General features: G+C 37.9%; 1 long non-coding RNA gene across 1 annotated transcript; it reads left to right on the top strand.

Annotated features, from left to right (window-relative positions):
* Positions 1-8,730: 8,730 nt before the first annotated feature.
* On the top strand, positions 8,731-11,802 carry LOC128806417 (uncharacterized). Its single transcript, XR_008436815.1, has 3 exons — positions 8,731-8,832; positions 9,545-9,687; positions 11,474-11,802. It is a non-coding gene; the product is annotated as an uncharacterized LOC128806417 (long non-coding RNA).
* The last annotated feature ends 8,230 nt before the right edge of the window (positions 11,803-20,032 follow it).

Below are 20,032 nucleotides of genomic sequence, written 5' to 3'. Positions count from 1 at the left end.
GGAATTACTGCTTAATTATCTCAGCTTTATGAATAAGCCAGCATAGACTTTTTAGCTTTGTTGGAAGAGAAGCCTCATCATCTATAATTCATAGTTCACTGGAATAACTAAGATTGGCACAGAGTTTACAAGTGCCAGCTTCTTGCTCTTGGAGTGGATTCACCTGCTGCAGTTCTCATGTACTTTGAACATCCTTTCACATTATGATGGCAGAAATCCAGCAGGAATTGATCTTGTCCAGTTCTGTGTGTGAATGTTGCCATTTTGGTGTTGCATTGAGTTCCTTGGACTGCAGGTGACTGAGGGGTCCCTGTGCAGTAGAGCTGTTTGTCCTCTCATCTTCAGCCTCTTTGTCCTGCAATGCAGATATTCCTGATATTCCTGATATTCCAGATATCCTGCTTGGTGCTACCTTGGAGGCCACCACTGTGGGAGCGCAACCATTTGTTTGTCAAAAGTGTTGTGGAGGAAGCATTCTTGAAAATAATTTCCTCATACACATTGTGGTTTTTTGCATCTAAATTATTATTTCGTGCCACTGAAGGGGGAAGGAGGAGGAATATAAAGTACAATAAAACTGCTGCCTCTCTGAGGCAGGTTAAGACATGGCTGTGCTTGAATTCTTGATGAATGAGGTCATTTATGGTTTTCCCCACACAGAGGAGATCTGCTTAGCATTTTCTCCTGACACATGGTTCCCATATGAAGAGATTATGTACCGCATTATGGAATGCATAATTTGTGATCTCTTCAAAGACTATTCCAGGAAAGGTGAGAGAGAATCCAGTACTTCTGAAGATGTATTTAAAGCCTCTGTCAATAAGATCATCTTAAGAATTAGACAGAGATTTATTTAGTCATTTTGCTTTCAGTGCTGCTGACATTTCTAAATAAGAGGCTAACAATAAACTAATTCAGAATGAGTTCATGCCTTCAGGCTTTTATCATACTATAGACACAGCAATCTCCATAGGAAAAAAAAAAAGGATAGTGCAGAGGACAGAATGTGGAAGGCTTTGCTTGAGAGTCAACATTTCTCATGTCAGCAGTGTTTTAGATTTCCTGGTATAAAGAATCTTTCAACTTCAACAGATACCAGATGCTTTTTTTTCTTCATCTTTTTCTTAATCCCAAGTTGCCAACTTGGATCTACAGCTGTTATAGAAATAAAAAATTCCGTCTGGTTCTGCAGATGCATGCCTGACTTTTAATTAACCCAGTGAACACATATAGATCAAATTTGCTGTATCCATTCATCTGTACTTGAATTAGGGAGAGGGATGTCTTCAGTGCTGTAATGTAGTAAAGTTTATTTTTAATTAACCTGCTTTGCACTTATAAGTGAAAGCTAATTAGTACAGCTCATTCATTGTTTATATCTAGGACCACTGGGAATGGTTTGATTTTTCTACCTCCTTGGCTCTGGGCCATAAATATAAATCCACTACCTGCAACTTTCAGTTGCTGAACTGATACCAGTATCTGTAGGAGTTCATACTGTATAACAACAAAGTTTTCTTAGGGCAGGATCCCGGGAAAGATTTCTGAATCTTTGTCCATTTTAGCTCTTGCAGTATGTAAATCATGGATCTGAATTTTGGAGATAGAACGAATTTTTATTCTTCTTAAGCAGTGAATTATCCTTAAATAACTTCTCATTTTGATGCGAGAGCATGCTGAATAATAGAGAAATGGGGGCTTACAGAGCCCATCTCCCTCCTTTCACTCCTGAATGATATTTAACTTGCTGGCACAGCATTGAGACTTCAGACAGAAGGACAAACAGTGAATCCTTCCTCTTCCTCTGCATCCCAAAAAGTCCAGTCAGATTTCCCCTGTGACTTTCAATGTTTTATCTTGGAAAGATTTTCCTAATGTCTGCCTGAATCTTCCTGGTATGCTGCGGACAGTGAATCTTTCAGGAAACAAACAAGCTACAGCAGAATGGCCTGGGAAAGATGTTTGGAGGGAAAATGTATCACTGGAGGTCATATTCCATGTTGCTACACAGATGCCCAAAGCTAAAAAAATATATTGCAAACTCTGGTTTTCTGGAGGCTAAAAGGAGAAAGACTGGGACAGGATGTATTCTGAGCTTACTGGTTCCCTTAAAGGAGTAAACAAAAATACCCCTGGAGTTCTATAGCTGCTGTCAGTTGGAGCTGGTTAAAAGGTATTTGTTAATGGTGCAAACTGGTAAATGTTTTATTTCCTGACAGCTTTTCTGAATAAACAATTTAAGTTGGATTTCTCTGCACCAACTAAACTATTTTAAATGTGATCCAACTGCATTCTTTATGTGTTTTTTTATTACTCCTCGGTGCATAAACCCTCATAATCAGCAAATGGCAATGTTTCCTTGTAGAATGCAAATGCAACTTCTTCCATGGGCACACCTGATTCCCCCTCCCTGTTGGTCTACACTGAGGGAGGTCAGTGCACAAACCTAGCATGGCACAAAGCAATCAAGCCATTTTTAGCACCTACACATGCCAGAGGAAAAAAAATCAGATTCCAAGACAGGACAAAATAGGAACCTACCAGCTTGTCAGAGCAGTGAGCTGTTGGTGGAACAAAACTTCCTTCACCAGTTATGTTGTTAACAGGAGTGCAAGCTTAAACATGCTAACAGATAGAACCAGGCAGTTTCCTGATGTTGCTGAAACTGTGATAGCTGATACATTCTTTTCCTCAGGTGTCGTGTTCACTTTCAAACAGGCCCTCCTAAGCATTTATTCCTGCACAGGTTGTATTGCTGAACATGATTTAAAAAGCACATGCTGTGCTTTAACTAACACAGACAGCCTTTGTAAAGGCTGTAACGAATCCTCATTATAAGCCACACATTTTTGTTTCAAATCAATAAAAAACCACCAGGGACAAAATCAGAACAGTTTTCAATGAAGTTGGAGTATCTATATAGGTATTCCTCTGGTTTACTTCTTGTTTCAGATTGTTTTTCTGGTGGACAAATGTATAAGTGACCTTATTGAATAAAATCTGCAAAAAAAATTTGGTAGAGGAAACAAGATCTAACCTTTTACTTTTATAGCTTAAATGTGAGCTTATCATGCCTTTTAATGACTTTTTTTGGGCGTAAGGATGTGAAGACTGACCAGCAAAAATCAAACCACACAATAAGCTAAATGGTTAAATATTTTTAGTTAAGAAGCACTGTCTTTGAAGGTTCTCGATGCTTTAGCAATCAAGAGTCTTAGTGGTCTGTATAGAATGGATGACATTGTCAAAGTTTTTGTGGAGACCTGTGTCCAGACAGCCTTTTAGAATGCCAATACATTCCACTTGACAAAGCAGAACCATTGGATACTTCTCTGCAGTGCTGCTGTTATTGGAACAATGACAAACTTTCTTTTATTAATATTGTCCAAAGGTAAAAGAGAAAGGTGAGAGTATATATGACAAGTATATTCTCTTGACTGTTTTATTCCCACCTCCCCACACCCCTGGTGATTTAGCAGAATTCTAGTAAGAGGGAAGAAGATAAGAAAGGTGATTGGAAAAGGACTCTGCCTTTATGAGATGCTAATGTGTGCTTTAGGAAATCACCTGTCAGCAAAGAAAGTTTTTCACTTTGGCAACTAATGCTTTTGTGCAGTGAAGGTGCCATGTTTTGACAATTTGCTATGTCTGTGCTGTCTTTGGGACCTTTTGCTCCACTTTAGTGTTCTGTATCAACTGCAGCTTCATAGAATCATAGAATGGTTTGGGTTGGAAGGGGACTTTAACAACCATCTTGTTCCAACCCCTTTGCCATGGGCAAGGACACCTTTTTTACCAGACCAGGTTGCTTACAGTCCCATCCAATCTTCAGGGCAGCATTTTCTGTCTATTAGCAGCTACAAATCCTGGCTTTTCATTTGCCGTATAGAATTTTCCCTTTAATTTATTTTTCTGGAACTAGGATTTTTATTTAGAGTATGGTGTAATTTCTCAGGAGTAAAATATGCAAATTCAGAATGAGTTTCATGCAAGTGTCTGTTGAATCCACATAAGGGGACTATAAAAAAAAAGCCCTCTATCTGTAGCTAGGTCTGAGCAGTGCCCAGTTGAAAATTCTTTGGTTCTGAGTTTCAGATGTGTCAGCATTAAATAAACCATTGTGTGAACTCCAGAGAAATATTCTATTATTCTTCCCCTAAGATAAATCAGCTGCTTTAATTTGTATTGTGATAACTCCCACTGATCCTGCTCAGAAATTAAGATCATTCTTTGCCTTCCAATTGAAAATTAAGCTCACTGAAGAGAGAGCCCTTGTACCAAAATGCCTGCAGAAATGATGCTAAAACAAAATGGATTTTGAGGCCAGGTTCAAAGTGACTTGATTGGTCAAAATGTCCAAAACTGGGATGAAGTAATTTTCTTTTCCAGTCTATGTTGACCTTTTATGATAGAAGGAAACATTGCAATTCTTCTGTAAGTTTTTGTTTTCAAAACATTTGTTTTGAAAGTGACACATATTAGATTTAACCTCTCAAAACTACTTCCCTAATATCTGAGTTGGGAATTGAAGGCATTGTTTTTCAAATATAACCATGGTAATGAATCCATGGCAAAGATCACCACCCTGCCTGTGTATGACTTTCTGTCTAGCCACAAACCACATTAATTGGCAGTGGTTTTACAGGCACTTTTTTGGTATTGCAGACCTTTCCACTTATTTTTTTAGCAGTTACAGGGTGGATTTGCACAGTGAAGAGACTGACTAGATGTAAAAATTCCTAGAAAGAGCATAACTAACCCAAATAACTAATACTGCTGAATTTTCCCTCCCCATTCCCTTAAAAAAAAAATTTAAAAGATAAAAAAGAGGAAAAAAAAAACCCACAGAGAATTGGTGTGACCTAAGTACCAAATTCAGGACTCCTTTCATCAAAGTGTGGTGATGACTTTTCCATGCAGGAAAGGATGTTTTTAGGATGATTTGAAAGTGACTCCATCAAAAACATGCAACTGTGTAAACCAGGATTGGACTGTGGGCTGTTTAGCATCATTTGTGAGCTGTCAGACATAACTTGTACCAACTGAAAAACACAAAGTGTGGTAATTATCTTATAATTTAACCCCATTTTTAATTGTTTCCCTGAAACTATTAGAAAAGAAGCTGAGCATTGAATTGTTATTAGTATTATGCCTCTGATATAAACCAAACTTGTGTCATGTACTCCCAACAGTATATGGATTTACTATTATTGTGTCATTTCTTTATTGCAGTATTCCCTGGGGTTTTCAGATGAAGACTTAATAAAAACAATTTTCATCTGAAAAATAAAGTTTTCAGATGAAGACTTAATAAAAACTAAAAACAATAGCAATAAAGAATCAGGCTAATCCACAAATATACTCAGCATACTGAAAAGGAAAACTATCCAAGGAGTAATCATGGTCTTAATACCAAATTAATCCTCTTGAAATAATAAGCTTTTCAGTCTGAGCTGAAAACTCAGTGCCTGAGTGCAGCTTGAGACCTTTCATGAGATCTGAGGAGTACATGCAGGAATTAGAGACTTTGAGAGTGTCAGAGTGCAAATGTCCCGGGGCTGGCCATGGCCTCATGTCTAGCTGACAGTAAGTGGTGTCAGAGCTGGCCTTCACTTGAGTAACACTGCCTTTCCATGCAAGTTATAAAATAATAATTGCTTTTCCACTGCACAGATGATGCCAGCAGAAAGGACATGGTGGAGATCAAAATATCCTGCTTAAATTCCAGCTCTGGATATTTCTGTGTTTGAAATAACTTCAAAGGTGAATGTATCTTTAAGAATCTTGTAAAACAGATGCTTGCATAGGACTTTTAAATTAACTCCTCTCGATTTCCCTGTTGAGTCAATTGTATTTTAAAAGACAGGAGGATTAAGAGACCACTCCAAAGAATCATTTGCAATCCACAGTGTACAAAGGACAGAGAGGTGAAGGAATCCATGGTGTGACTATAACTGTTTCCTTGTCTTGGAAATATTGAGGAACTTGAGTGTCTTCAGCTTGCAGGTCTCTACCAAACATTGTACCTCTGATGCTGGAAAATGCAAACCTTGTGTTTTCAGAATGATAATTGCGGGACTTGATCTGTTCCAAAGTTACATTGAACTATCAGGAATTTTTTTTGCTTATTTTAGAATTACAGGATAGCCTGATTTGGAAGGAGCCCACAAGGATCATCAAGTTCAACCTCTGGCCCTACAGAGGACACCCAAAGAGTCACACCATAAGCCCAAGAGTGTTGTCCAAATGATCCTTGAACTCTGCCAGGCTTTGGTGCTGTGACACTTCCCTGGGGAGCCTGTTCCAGTGCCTAACCACCTTCTGGGTGAAGATCCTTTTCCTGATATCCAACCTAAACCTCCCCTGACTCAGCTTCTTGGGCAAAGTAGGACTGGCAGTAGATTAATCAGGGTAATTGACCCGTGGTTGCTTCAACTGCACACAATTTGGCAATACTATTCATTGTCCCCAGAATGTTGTGAATGAGTGTTTTAAGGTCATTTAAAGAATTCATTAACAGTAATCCAGTACAGTTGGAAAGCCCTGTGGCTTGTCAGAACAGGCAGCTGGAAGCCAGGAGTTTCCGAATTCTCTTCAGCTTCCGCTCTCCACTCCATGTAGGGTGTGGCTCATCACCTTCCAGCCTGAGTTCAGCACCTGCACTGCCTCCCTGACAGAGGGGGATGCTTGTTAAGTCTCCAGCAGGACACAGACATTATGAGTATTATCTTGTTCAAGCCTCACTCATTGCCCTCAACACGTGCATTGTTATAAAAACGTGTGGTCCTACACAAAATATGGCACAGGAAGTAATTGGGGAAGAAAGCTTACAAATAATGGGTAAAGAGCATTCCTGAGGCAGTGAAAATTCCTCAGACACTGTACAAAACTGCAAAGAAACCAAAGAATCTGCTCCATCAAAGCTGATACACAGCAAGAGCACAACAGGTGAATTTTTAAAAGCCGTTTAGATAAATATGGGCAAAGCACTGCTTATATGCCAAAACCTGCTCACGGTTTTGGTTTTACTCCAAAAGCCCAAATTATGAATGTCTGATGAAGGCTGATGAATTGCAGGAATGGAACCTTGATATTAGACTATAGCAAACATGACACCTTTGCAAAAAGGTATAAAGGATTCAGGAAATAAAAAAGGTAAAAATCGGGAAGTAGTAGTGGATAGCATAAAAAAAGGCAAAATTTGTACTAACTGCAAAAAGTGTTTCTGTGATGCAAATTAAACAGGTATCTGTCTTTATAGTCCAGTATTAATATTGCAAAAATATAGGAATGTTATTAGTAAGGAGTTATTATTTTCACTGAGGGGGAAGGTGCAGAGACAGTAGAGAATCATTATCTGAATAGGATTAAAAGCGAGAATGAAGATAAAAGTATTTGCCATCTCTAGGGTTCCCCTGGATTTGGATACTCTCCAAATCAAGAGGGAAATGTTATGGAGCTAACAATGCAGCGGTGTGTTTTCTGCATGAGATCACTACTATTATACAGAAGGTATAAGAAATAAATTCAGGGCCACCACAAAGGGGAAAATCAATTAAGACCTGAAAAGTGTGATGTGATATAATCTTACCTGACAGGATAGTAGAACTTGGATTTTCACTGGTGTTAGAACCTGGATTTTCCAAGTGGATAGAGAGAAATGTGGGTGAGTTAGAGAATGCAGCACTGGATGAACTAATAAATCTCTATTACATTATTACAACATATTCAACTCAGATTGCATAGACATTCTTTTCACTGGTAACAGCAGAGCTGTTCTGTTTATGGGGCATGTGTACACCCTCGTTTTCTAAAGCAAAATATATAACTCTGTATTTTACCCCATTCTCAGGCCTCACTGCATGAAATCCCTCCACCAGCAAGGAACTCAGCTTGCAGTCTCCTCTCTTTCTAGCCTTCTATTCCAGCTACCAAAGCTGGACAATCCCTGAGTATAAGTGGAAGACACATTTAATTGGTTTTGATAATTCTTAGAAAACTAGATTCAACTTGGACAGTAAATCCATGTAGGTGGATTGCTATACTTACAATAAGTGTCAAGAAGATCAAGTGACTGGAACTAGGAAAATATACAGAATATTGAAATAACTCAGCCAAGAAATAACACTGTAAAAAAGACCCATGCTGGCACTCAGGGGGCTTGATAAGCTCTGATTGTTCAGCCAACATTGGGATTTTAAAAAGATACCTCTTAACTGTTAAGTGCCACAGAGAAGTTGACAAAATTACAGTATAATAAAACATTGTATTTGATGTCAAAGTGAAGCTTTATGCAGACAGTGCATTAATGTTATTACTCTCTGGAGTGGAAAGTGATGCATAAAATAAAAGAGGCATGAGAAGGCTCTAGGCAGTGCAGGTGAGAATTCTTCAAAAGATGGCAAGTGCCAAATAGAACTTTTTAAAATCAAATGTGGACAAAAAATATTCGGGTTTGAAATCATGGGACAGGAAAAGCTACAGAGAGATTAAGAACAGACCTAGAAATAAAAAGGACAGGCTAATCCCAGAGAGATGACAGAGGGGAGGGCAGGACATTCTAGGAAGCGTGCCCAGCCTGCTCTGAGGAGTGCAGCAATCCCCAGCCAAGCACGGAGTGATCACTGCCCCAGTGCCCTGGAACACTGAGCACACTCCCCGGGTGACAGCCCTCACAGCAGTCAGCTGAGAGCAGGGAGCCATCCCTGTGCCCTGGAGCCCATGAGCCTCCTGACAAGGCACGGCAGGGATTTGACTTACCTGGCTCTGTTTGATGAGGGGAAGGTGAAAGAAGACAACTTTCACATCCTCTTAAATACGACATCAGAAATTGTAAGTTTATACAAAAGTTATGAATTCTTTTTACACCATAGCACATTATTTAATAGTATGCTGTCAAGCTGAGATGTGACAAAGTATATACAACAAATACTTGGTATACACCTGAATTTGCCTCAATTACATCTGGCAAAGGACAAAATGAGCAATGCATTTTTGGCAGACAAGCAATTAGTGGAAAGTGGTTTTGACAAAAGGACTGCTTTGCAGCTCAGACAATTACACCATTCAGTGTTGCTCTAACTGAGCTGAGAAGAAAGAGCACTTCCCAATGTGTAGCCACCAAAGCTATAAGAAATCTGCAGCAGTACAGCATTATCCTTCATTCACAGATGCTCAGCTCACCTGGTGTGCTGCTGTGCACACTGTGCCTTGATTTTCTTGCCTCTGTCCTGCCACTGTGGCCCCAGCTCAGCATTCAGTTGAAATGTTGTGCAAGTTTATGCCAGGCAGCCTTTTCTGTGCCAGCAGTCCCATTGGCATGACTCTCCTGTTGCTCTTAGAGGGCTTTTAAGATGAAAGCTCTTGGAGTGGGGCAGACTCCCAGATACTGACACAGTGAATGTGTACAAGTAGCTGGGATAGATTCAAAACAGAAGAATGGAAGTTTAAAAAATACTACAAAACAAAAAATTTCTCATATAGAAATACCCTGTTGAATACAAAAGTATTCAACATCTATTTCATTCATTTAATTTCATTTCAGTACATTTTCTTCTTGAAAGTGTGTGTCCTGGAAACAGATTGATTTCAGTACAACACATGGCAGAATAAAGTTCAGGCTCTCCAGTGGGATTTGGAATCTGATAGGTGCTGTGAAGATGATGGTATTCCACAACTGAAAATCAGGTATGTTTGCTTGGAGGGGAAGCTAGTGGTAATAAATGGATTGATGCTAGCAGACATCCTTTGTGCAGGTTTAAATCTTGCTTCAGTTTGTTATTTGTTCACTTTCACTTATATTGTTCATGATCCTGAGAAGGGCTTGTCCGAACAAGAATGTCCTACGTGGATTACTTAAACCAGTGTATAAGACTGCAGTGTTAAACTGTGCAAAAAAGTGTGTGGAAATATTTTGTCTGGTTTTGGCTGTGCTTTTTTGTGATTTTTTTTTTTTGAATACATTGTAGGTAATCACAACAACATTTGCTTTCAGCACAATGCTCTGGGGAAAAGATTGGTTGCCATCCTGGAATTAACACATACGGAATTTTTAGAAACAGTGCTCAGTTCTGGCTTCCATGTGAAATGGAAATTATAGAAAGTAGGGAGTTTAAACAATGGGCTACATAGATTAGGCAGAAAACAAGCTATGTGGATTTATAGAATTCCATTTGTATTATTTTTCAATAGATCAGTCAATAAGGCTGCAGAGAGGTTTATTATATGTGGATGTCTTTAATTATGAAGATATGAGATATTTTATAATAGGACAAGGGAGAATGGTGGGGCTTTGATCTCAGCAGGAGCCTATCAGTATCTTGGGGCTGCAGAGCGATGTCTCCACATTGAAGTAATGACTGCAATTAATTGTTATGTATCAGGACTTCAGTCAGGTGCCTGAGACAATCCTTCCTCTCATGCTAACTTGGTTTCTGGCATTTTTGTTTATATTTTTCTTTCTCTGAAACACCCAAGATTACTTAGAGTTGTAGATCACATAGTGAATCCCAAGCAAGGTGGGAGGTGGGACAGAGGCACCTCTCCACTGCTTTTCATGCCTTACTAATATGTTCACAGCGATATTGGGTGCCTGGGATATGATTTTTTTCTGCAGGTCAGAGTGTCAGGCACCTTTAAAAATGTTTTAATCCACTTTCCTGAGAAAGCAAGGTTCATATAATCATGTCTGTTTTTTTCCTCCAATAACCTCAGAAACTGTTGGCTAATTTTAGTGAAATGGCAGGAAATATTATAGTGTTAAAGGCATTACTGTTCCATGGGTTTGAGGCAACAGGGTTAATGCCATGGCAGAAGTTGTGTTCAGCAGTTAGAATTTGCTCTGTGAAAGACATTGGAGCAGACACTGAGGAATACATACTAGAGATACGTATCTAAAAATCCTTGGAATATCCAGGGAGCTACTAATTTCTTCTTGGCTTTTATGCAGTAGCTTTTCTGAGATTATCTTGGCATGTCTCACGTAAACTTCTAGTCTTTCATGGCTTTCAGGTCTCATCTTTCCTGATCTATCAACAGCACTGCCAGGCCTTCTTTTAAAGAACTGCCATTCTTGCTTTAGCTGGAAAACTTAGGTCACTGATCATTTCTGCAATGGGTATTCACTGGCATGTGAAGGGGTCAGCCCTGATGGCCTGACACTGTCCTTAAGCTTTATTTAATTTACTGAAGGGGTCAGCCCTGATGGCCTGAGTTGTCCTCAAGCTTTATTTACTTAATAAAGAAAAAGCTCTCCTATGCAGTTTATCCTGGCACTGCATGGTTAGTTACACAATGGAACTTTCTCATGAATGTAACAAAGCCAGTTCTTGGTGTAATGTCCATCTTGTGGTCCTGAAGTACAGTAAACATCAAAATCTATCTTCCCAAAGAAGAATGAGGTTTGGTTTTTGTTTGGCTTTTTTTTTTTTTGTTTTGTTTTGTTTAATGGAAAATGTTCTGTCATGTCTCAAAGGTTGTCACGCTTGAAAGGAAAATGTGCTACAATAAAAAGGCTTGGATCTATCAAGGCAAATTCCCTTATGAGAGCTAAAAACATCACTTAGTACCATGTCTACAACTGAGAGGACAAAATCACTGTGAAAGTCATACAAGGTGCTGCTTTTGATCATCAAATGAAAACTAATCTGCTGAAGAGCTGTGGAGTTTATGTGCAAAACCAAAGTAAAAAGAAGCAGGTTAACATAAAATCTTTGTCTTATTTACTGACTGTGTTTCACTAGTGTTTTCAATCCAGTTTTCAAATTTACCATGTGGCTCTATTATATTTTAAGCATACTTATTTTGCTCATTAATCTTTTTTTCCTGCAGCCAACTCTAATGGCAATTTTGGCTATTCAAATCCTTATTTAATTTTTTTTATGGTGTTAACTGCTCTTTGAATGCTATCAGTAATCTTTCTGGATTAAATTAATTGATTATCATTGCTTACTAGACCGATAACTTTTGAATCTTTCTAGTTTCACAAAACACGCTAAACTGATACAGAAAATCTAATTTTCACTGTCTAGAAAATACTATTTTCTTTTTATCAAAGAATATGAGTGAGAAAATGTTAGGTAATACGTTGAAAATTATCACTCAGCCCATTAAATCAGATTATCTGTGAATCCTAGTATGACCATCAAGCTGTTCAACCTTGGTTCCCAGACAAAACAAATCATTGACAATTTATTTACACATTATCTTCAAAATCTGTGCAGTGAAATGTCATGCCAAACATGCCATAAATATTCTCAGGAGAAAATCAGTACAGCACACGGGCTGCAAAATCTATTGATGTAATAGAGAAGAAGCATCACTACAAAAATCTTGGTAACAATTTTTAATGAAACATGTACGAAAAGTGCTGCGTTTCTACTTACTAATTAATAGGGACTCAAAGTGGAGCAACATTCAGAAAAAAAGTGTTTTCCTTTCTCAAGTGGAGCCTTGGGACTCTCTTTTGATATTAAATCCATGCAACAAAATCTTTGTGTTTCTCCAACACCCACTGATTTTAGAAAGAATTCCATGGCATAAAAATCCATCTTTCTTTACCTAAAGGAGTAGATAAAGTATTTTTATTTTATGGGTAGCCTCTTTTCCCAGCAGGATTTCACCACAGATTTTCAGGAGTAGTTATAACTGACCAGTGCTCAAAAATTTCTTCTGGTGGCCTTCAGAGTAAGACAAGTATTGTCTAAATTAGGTCAATGATGGAGTTTCGCAATCAATAAAAGGATAATTTAAAAAAAAATTTAAAAAAAAAGCCAAAAACATTCTCCTTTCAATTTGTGATACATATTTCAGGGTTTTCAGGATTTGAGTGTTTTCAGTTTCATCAGACATTTTCATGTAGAAACTAGATTACAGAGGAAAGCAGTATTTCAGTGCAGAGGTTGAAGGCACTGATAGTTTTGGATTTTCCCCAAGTCTGGTGAATATTCAAAAAATAAATACCCATTCCTGAAAAGCATTAAATCAAAGAGGGCAGCCCAAATCCTACACCAATGTACAGCCCATGCATGTATGGTACTGCCTCTGACACATGAATAGCTGACAGCTGGGAAAGAAGTGTCACACAAATACCTTCACTGGAAAAGAGTAGCCTGCACTGGCATTTCTGTGTGCCTGTCAGAAAGAAGAAAGGTCCACTAAAGATTCTATTTAGTTTGCTGTAGCTGTCGACAGAGGTCTGCTCTGCCCAACAATCTCAAGCACTCCTGATTCTGAAAAGAGATGGCTGAATTAGGTCTTGCCCTAATTCTTTTGCTGTGTAGGTGCCAGCAGGCCATCAAGCAAAGATTTTCAGTGAAGGCAAGCAAAGGTGAATAGTAGTAATAATTCACCACAGAAATTGGTCCCAGTTCTGCACGGTGTGTGCACCTTTTCTCCTGCAAAACATTAACTCCATGTGAAGTGGTAACTCCTGGAATTCCTTTACAAGAGCTGACATCTCAGGGCATTCGGCTGTGCCATTATGCTGGCTCCACTGGTTTTCTATGTAGGTCACCATGGAATGCCTTACTGGCTCCATGGACACCTTCATGTCAGAAAGTGACAACGACTGCTTCAGTTAAAATTTTAATGGGAGAGGTAGGAGGTCAAAAGTTGATACCATCCAAAAGAGAAGAGACTTGCCACAAATTATAGGAAAATGGTAGTCGGCTTTTAGCCATACATTGGAAGTAAAGTTTCTCCTAGAACTGGCTGACAGCATGGGACTGTCAGGATGTTGTCAGATTGCTGTTGCAGCTCCAATAATGTCTGCTTAGGTTGTAAATAAAGACCGTGAAAAATAGCCCATGCAAAGGTCTTTTCCTAAGCCTAACATAACCAGCTGTCATATAAATTAATAAGCTGATTATTCTTACTGAGGTTTGGAGGTTTTTCATAGTACAAAAAGTCACAGTGTCAATATCCATTTTATATCTGATATATGACATATTGTTAACTTTTCTGTTCTTAGATCTCTCTGCCAGCTAGGTAGGAAAGCAATCTTGCAGTGATTCCAGTAAGGTCTTCAGGAGACTTGAATTACAGCTCATATGACTGTAATTAAGACTCGGATTTGGGAATTTGCCTTTCACTTTATTCTGCCTTTAGCTGGCAAATTAAGCACTTGCTACATCTCTTTTCTATGTTTGAGAGAATTTTCTTCAAGTACAATGGAGGGATCTCAGGTGCAGCTTCAGACTTATCCATCTTCCCACTGCTGGCAATGCAAATCCTCAAATGGAGACATTTTGAAAAAAAACCCACCAGCTGGGGACCCAAGAGGAACAGATACCAGGTGTCTTTCAGAAAAGCTGCTCCTTGCCTTCTGAAATTGCAAGGAATAAATGAAGATATTTTCTTGCAAGGAGAATTGCAGAGGTGTTCCCAAGTCATCCTCCTGGATGGAATATTGTAGTTCACTTAGGAAAGGATCTGACTGGTGTAGATTAAATATGAACTCCTTTAAAGAACTACTTAAGTAGGAGTTAGGCCATTCTTCTTGTGGACTTCTGGGAGTGAACATCATGGAGTTTTCATGTCCTCAGTGCATCAAGGTTTTTACTTTTATGGAAAGTAAAGGAAAATGTAATTTGGAAAATTAGATAAGGTTTCTGATGGGCAGTTTTGGTAGAATATGTCTTGCTGAGATCCATTACTTGTCATCCTGATTTTATTAATTATGCTCTGAATATAAGCTTATCTATTTGAAGTAAATGCTGGGACAGAATTTTGTGGGGAAAATGCATAGCGTAGAAGATAAAGCACAGCAGGACTCTGAAGCTCACAGGAAAGAGTAATTTTGAGAAGAGGGAATGGAGAGGAAAGTGTAAGATTCTCAAGATCTGCACTAAAATGGTAAGAATTAAGATTATTAAGATTATTCTGGAGCATAACACAATGTCCCTTTAACCTTCCTTTTTAAAGACCCCCTTCAATTTCATGAAAATAATTTGGGTTTGTTTTTTTTTTTTTCACAAAGCAGCTAAATTTTCATCATAAAATTACTTTTCTACCATATACTACAGAAATACAGTTCAAAGCCAATAGTGTGAGATGGCATTACATTTAATGGTAAAACAGAAATGAGAAGAAATTGGTGTTATTCAAGAAATGTTCCCTAATTCCCTCATCAATCATATTTGATATGTACTAATTTTAGAAGACAACTCCAAGAGAAATATTTTCTTAAAAATAAAATTGTTGCATAAGCTTGTGGCCCTTGTCTTTATGACTGCCTATAGCCTCCTGAGGTTCTCACCAAATGGAAGAGATACTTTTCTATTGGCAGGAACTCAGTTGAAAAAAGAAGGAAAAAAATCCATGCCCCAAGAGAATAGCTTCATGGGAAAAGATATTAAACAGTGGAAGAACCAGGAAAATTGGAGCTGATTTAGATTGACGATGTTTTCAAACATGTCGGAACTGAGTGAACTTTTTAGGCAAAAATGTTGTGCTAGATCCCTAGAGGACATAAATAATCATATCCATTATCTTCCTTGTGAGATAAAATCAATATTTTATTTTTAAAGGCAGTCAAAAGAGATGGAGCTCCAGATTCTCAGAGGCACAAAAGATCAGTGTAAGCAGGATAGAGTGTCTGAGGCTGTGTAGGTCTCAATCCTACTTTCTTTGTCTTGGAAAGTTGCACAGGATAAAAATGGCCTACAAATAATTCAGATGATCTTGATCTAAGGCATCTGGTTTCCATGAGGGTTTTTGTCATTCATTCAGAACAGTGAAATTACATTATTTCTGGAATGCTGTCGCTCTTCTACTTGAAAGAATCAGCACAGCCTTTGTTAGAAGTGGGATTTGCACGGTCTGCTCTTCAACATCAGATTTCTCTCTAATGTGATATTCCTCCCAACATCTGGGCAAGGAAGAGTCAGAGGACTCAGGGAGTTTGAGAACTTTAACCCAGAACACCTTGTGATCCTAAAGACAGAGCATAAGGAACTGCAGTTCCTGGGAGACAAATGGAGAGTCCTCTGGACCCTGTGTTCTGCTTTCTCGATAGCCGGGGAGCACAGGCGCTTCAATGAGTATTGGAGGAGAAAGAGATTTGGTTGATATTAGCTATCTGCCTGAAAACAGATTTCCTACTCTGGGGGTAAGAAAGTGAAATTCTAGTGTGCTGGACACATTCTTAATCCTCTCTGGTACAGGGTTTCTAAAGCTGGCATCAGGCTGCAAAGAATTGCCTTTCCTTTTAGTGATGCAAACTGCTTCCTCCGAATATAATTTCACTGCCCCTCAGGAGGGAGTTACTGCTTCTCCTCTGAGATCTGATACCTGACTAAAAAAAGCTGGGCTTGCCATTCTCTCTCACCTCTCTGACGTGGGGGCAAATCTTGTATTTTAGCAGGGATCCAGTGAAAGAATCTGATCAGGAGCTGAGTCGAAGAGGCCTGTGGATGCAAGTCTGTGAACACTTCAGAGATGGCATAGGCAATGTTTACAGCAGCATTTGGCAATAACTCAGAGGAACAATTACTGTCTTGTAAAAGAACACAAGATGAATAACCTTTTCTACTAATGTATGTATGTTCCTGGTCATTTTCTTAGGGATGGAAGGCTGTGTCTCACTATGTGTTTCAATTAAAAAAAAAAAAAAAAAGAAGAAATGCACAATTAACGTAGTTTACGACTCACTTTTTTTGGACTACTGATGTCTTGATATGCAGCTGCAGGCAGGTAAATACCATTATCACAAGAGAGAATACCAGTTTTGGGAAAATAGAAGCTAATTCAGGGCCCTCCTGATCACATGTTGATGTGGGGATTTTTGTGTTGGGAGGGTTTTTTTTTAAACGTCATCAGCGAAAATAATTTGTTAGAGACACAGAGGAATTTGAAGAATACTAGGAAAAGAAATGTTCTTATTTTTGTTATTTAAAAACTTGTAAACTGTCTCCATAGAATATAAATGCAGTGCAAAAAATTCTGTTCTTATCTTATAAATACCAATGAGAATGTGTCCATTAATGTGTAATTGTGCCAAGGATTGTACTTATAAACTATAGAGTGTATGAAGTACAAAATGACAATTTCAATTCAATCACAGAACAACTAAAATTAGGCTATACTTTGAGTTGTCTATGGCAGAAAATGAATCCTTCAAATGAAGACAATGAAACCCTTTCAGGGTTTTTTATGTTTGAGCAATTAAAACATCTCATAATTCCATAGTATATGAGGTCCAGTGGAAGACTCATTGAAATAGATCAGAACAGATCCACGACATCCCATTCGTGATTTGTGCAACCAAAACATGCTTTGAATTAAATAAAATTACAAAATACTAAATACTAATGTTGATTTCATTTTAATACATTCCAGTGATGGATGGTTCTCATATATGTGTACTTTCAGTTTCCCTGTAAAGCATTTGAAGTTCAGTTGCATAATGTGGTTTCATACATTGAAATATTGTAAATAAGTTTTAAAAAACAACCCAGAAGACCATTTCTTCCCAAAAATACTTTTGGCAAAAAAATAGCAGCATTAAATGTATTTTTAAAAAAATTAACTTTGTTTGGAAATTTGGACTAGATCTAAAGTTCCAAATGTCAGCTTGAAAATTTCTCTAACTGAGACTATGGGTCTATGAAGCTTTGGTTTGTTCTTACTCAGTTTATTGGAAAAAAATGTTGGAAGAAATTAAGTGATATCAACATGCATTCATTCACATGCTTTTCTTTGTCTGCAGTCATGTTTTAAATGTGATAAAGGATGAGTGGTGTCCATGACCTATCTGCTCTTTTTGTTACAAAGAATGGCAGTAGGGTCTGCTCAGAATCATATTCCAGGCAGTGAAAAAAAAAAAAAAAAAGGAAGCAACAGCTGTGCTGGAAATAGACACTTTGTCTGTGTTGTCCCATCTGCTTGAGATCCCAAGTGCTCAGAGGACAGGCCAAACTAACTTTTGAACATATGTTGCCTGCTGTAGCTGGGTTCTTTAGCTTCTCTCCTTAGAAAAGTTTAAGTTGATTTACAGTATTTCCTCCTCACTTGATTGACCAATGACCTAATTTTTTATCACAATCTCTTTTTGCTGTTATAAACTTTAATTGCAAAATTCCCAAGAACGTACTTTAGCAATCCTTCAACTTTATTCAAAGCACCCACTTTTCTTTTTAAAATACTTTGCCTATTTCCACAGCAGAAAGGGCAAGGGATAAAAGGGATTTGACATGTGGAACTGAGCAAAATATATCCTCCAATGCCTCCAATATGAGCTTTCTTACTTTCATAATTAGGAACATCTCACGTGAACATTTTTTGCCTGTTTTGCGCCACCCCTCTAGGAGTACAACCCCAAGAATACAAAAGGTAAATTTATATCCACAAGTAACTTCTGGGCTAAATTCTGAGCTGGCCTGTCTGGTTAGGCATGGATATGGTTCCTGATGGGGTTTTCATATGGTTAAGGATGTTGTTAGTATTGGGTGAGCATTGACACCAGTAGCTACTGGTAAACACTGGCTGGAGACAGGAGAGACTGGAATGATCAAGATGCTCTGCCTAAACCTGGTGGTGTTAATGATACAATTTTCCAAGTCTGGGTGGATAGGGTTATGGTTAAACTTAGGTTCTGCAAGAGTCAGAGAGCTACATTTATGGTAATCTTTTTTGTTAGATTAAGTGGGTTAAGGTTAGTAAGAATAGCTCTTTCACACTGTCCAGTGACTTTAGCATTCTCAAAATAGTAGTGGACTGCTTGCTATGCTTTGAGCAGATATTTAATTTTTATAATTCCCTTTTTGACATACTCTAGGTGTGTCCTGAGGGCTTTCTGTGTCCCAAGGACTTCATGTTTGGGAACATTTGAAGAAAAAGGAGTCATAATGCAATAAATATTTTAGTTTTTATGTAGCTATGCATATCTCTGCATATTATAGAATTTTACCTGTGACTTTTATTTCTGTAAGGAACAGGCTTAATTAATGTGCACTACACATACAGACACACTACTGTATATTATAATGTGGGTGAGTTTATGCACATTATAACATGTATGTAGTTACACACAGACACACACAATTAATATGCTTAATAGAATACTAAAACTATATTCTTTACAAATTACTAACAAAACCCCAGACCATGGCATGACAAAAGAATTAATTTCTTTTAGAACCTTTTTGGTTTTTTTCTGGATTACAAAAAAGTATTAAGAAAGCATAGTCTTTCAAACATACACTTTCATCAATTGATTTTATTTAGTGACAGAGAAAAAGTAACACTTGTAGTAAAAGAACCAACAAACCCTAGCAATTGCTATCTGGTTCAACACCATTTCATAGGACTTCCAGAGAAAACAATTCTGTTTTTTACAAAACTGTCCTTTAAAGATTTGTTTTACAAACTTCAATTAAAACATTTGGAAATGGGGTAGAGAGATGTTGTGGGTTTTCTGTTATATTCCAGTTTAAAATATTTTTGCTTATTTTCTTTTTAAATGAAAGAAAGTGACTCTGTTGAAAATCATGGTAGCTGTATGCTTCAGGTGACAACATTCCATAAAAAAGGAGTATGATATATTTTGGTAGTTTGATATTTGCTTTGACTATAAAACTTTCTGATGCAGCTTGTCTTGATGAGAAATCTTAGGTTATAACTTAAACAGTCCTCTAATTTTCTCACACATTGCTTTTTCAAAAGGGATAAAATAAAGATTTTATGTTGAATTTTACTCAGCTGTGTTTGATGACATAAATGAGGGCAGAGGCTAATCCTGACTGTGAAAGTAGGACCTTCTAAAGAATTCAGCTGTGGGCACATGAAAAGCAAAGCAGTGCAGCTTATTCACAGCCTCATTGCTCTTTTGAATTTGATGCTTTGATATGATGATTTGATATCAGTAAAATGGTCAAACATATTTTAAAATAAAGAGAGCAATTGAGTTGAGAGATAAAATAATGCAAATTGGAAAGTTTTCATGTTTCATAAACTACTCAGTGCCACAGAATGAGACTGGAATATTTTTAATTACCCTTAAATGTGACTAAGCTGTGTGTAGGTATCAGAAGCA

Source organism: Vidua macroura, chromosome 4 (assembly GCF_024509145.1).
Source record: "Vidua macroura isolate BioBank_ID:100142 chromosome 4, ASM2450914v1, whole genome shotgun sequence".
NCBI lineage: Eukaryota > Metazoa > Chordata > Aves > Passeriformes > Viduidae > Vidua > Vidua macroura.
This window is presented reverse-complemented; position numbering and strand designations above follow the sequence as displayed.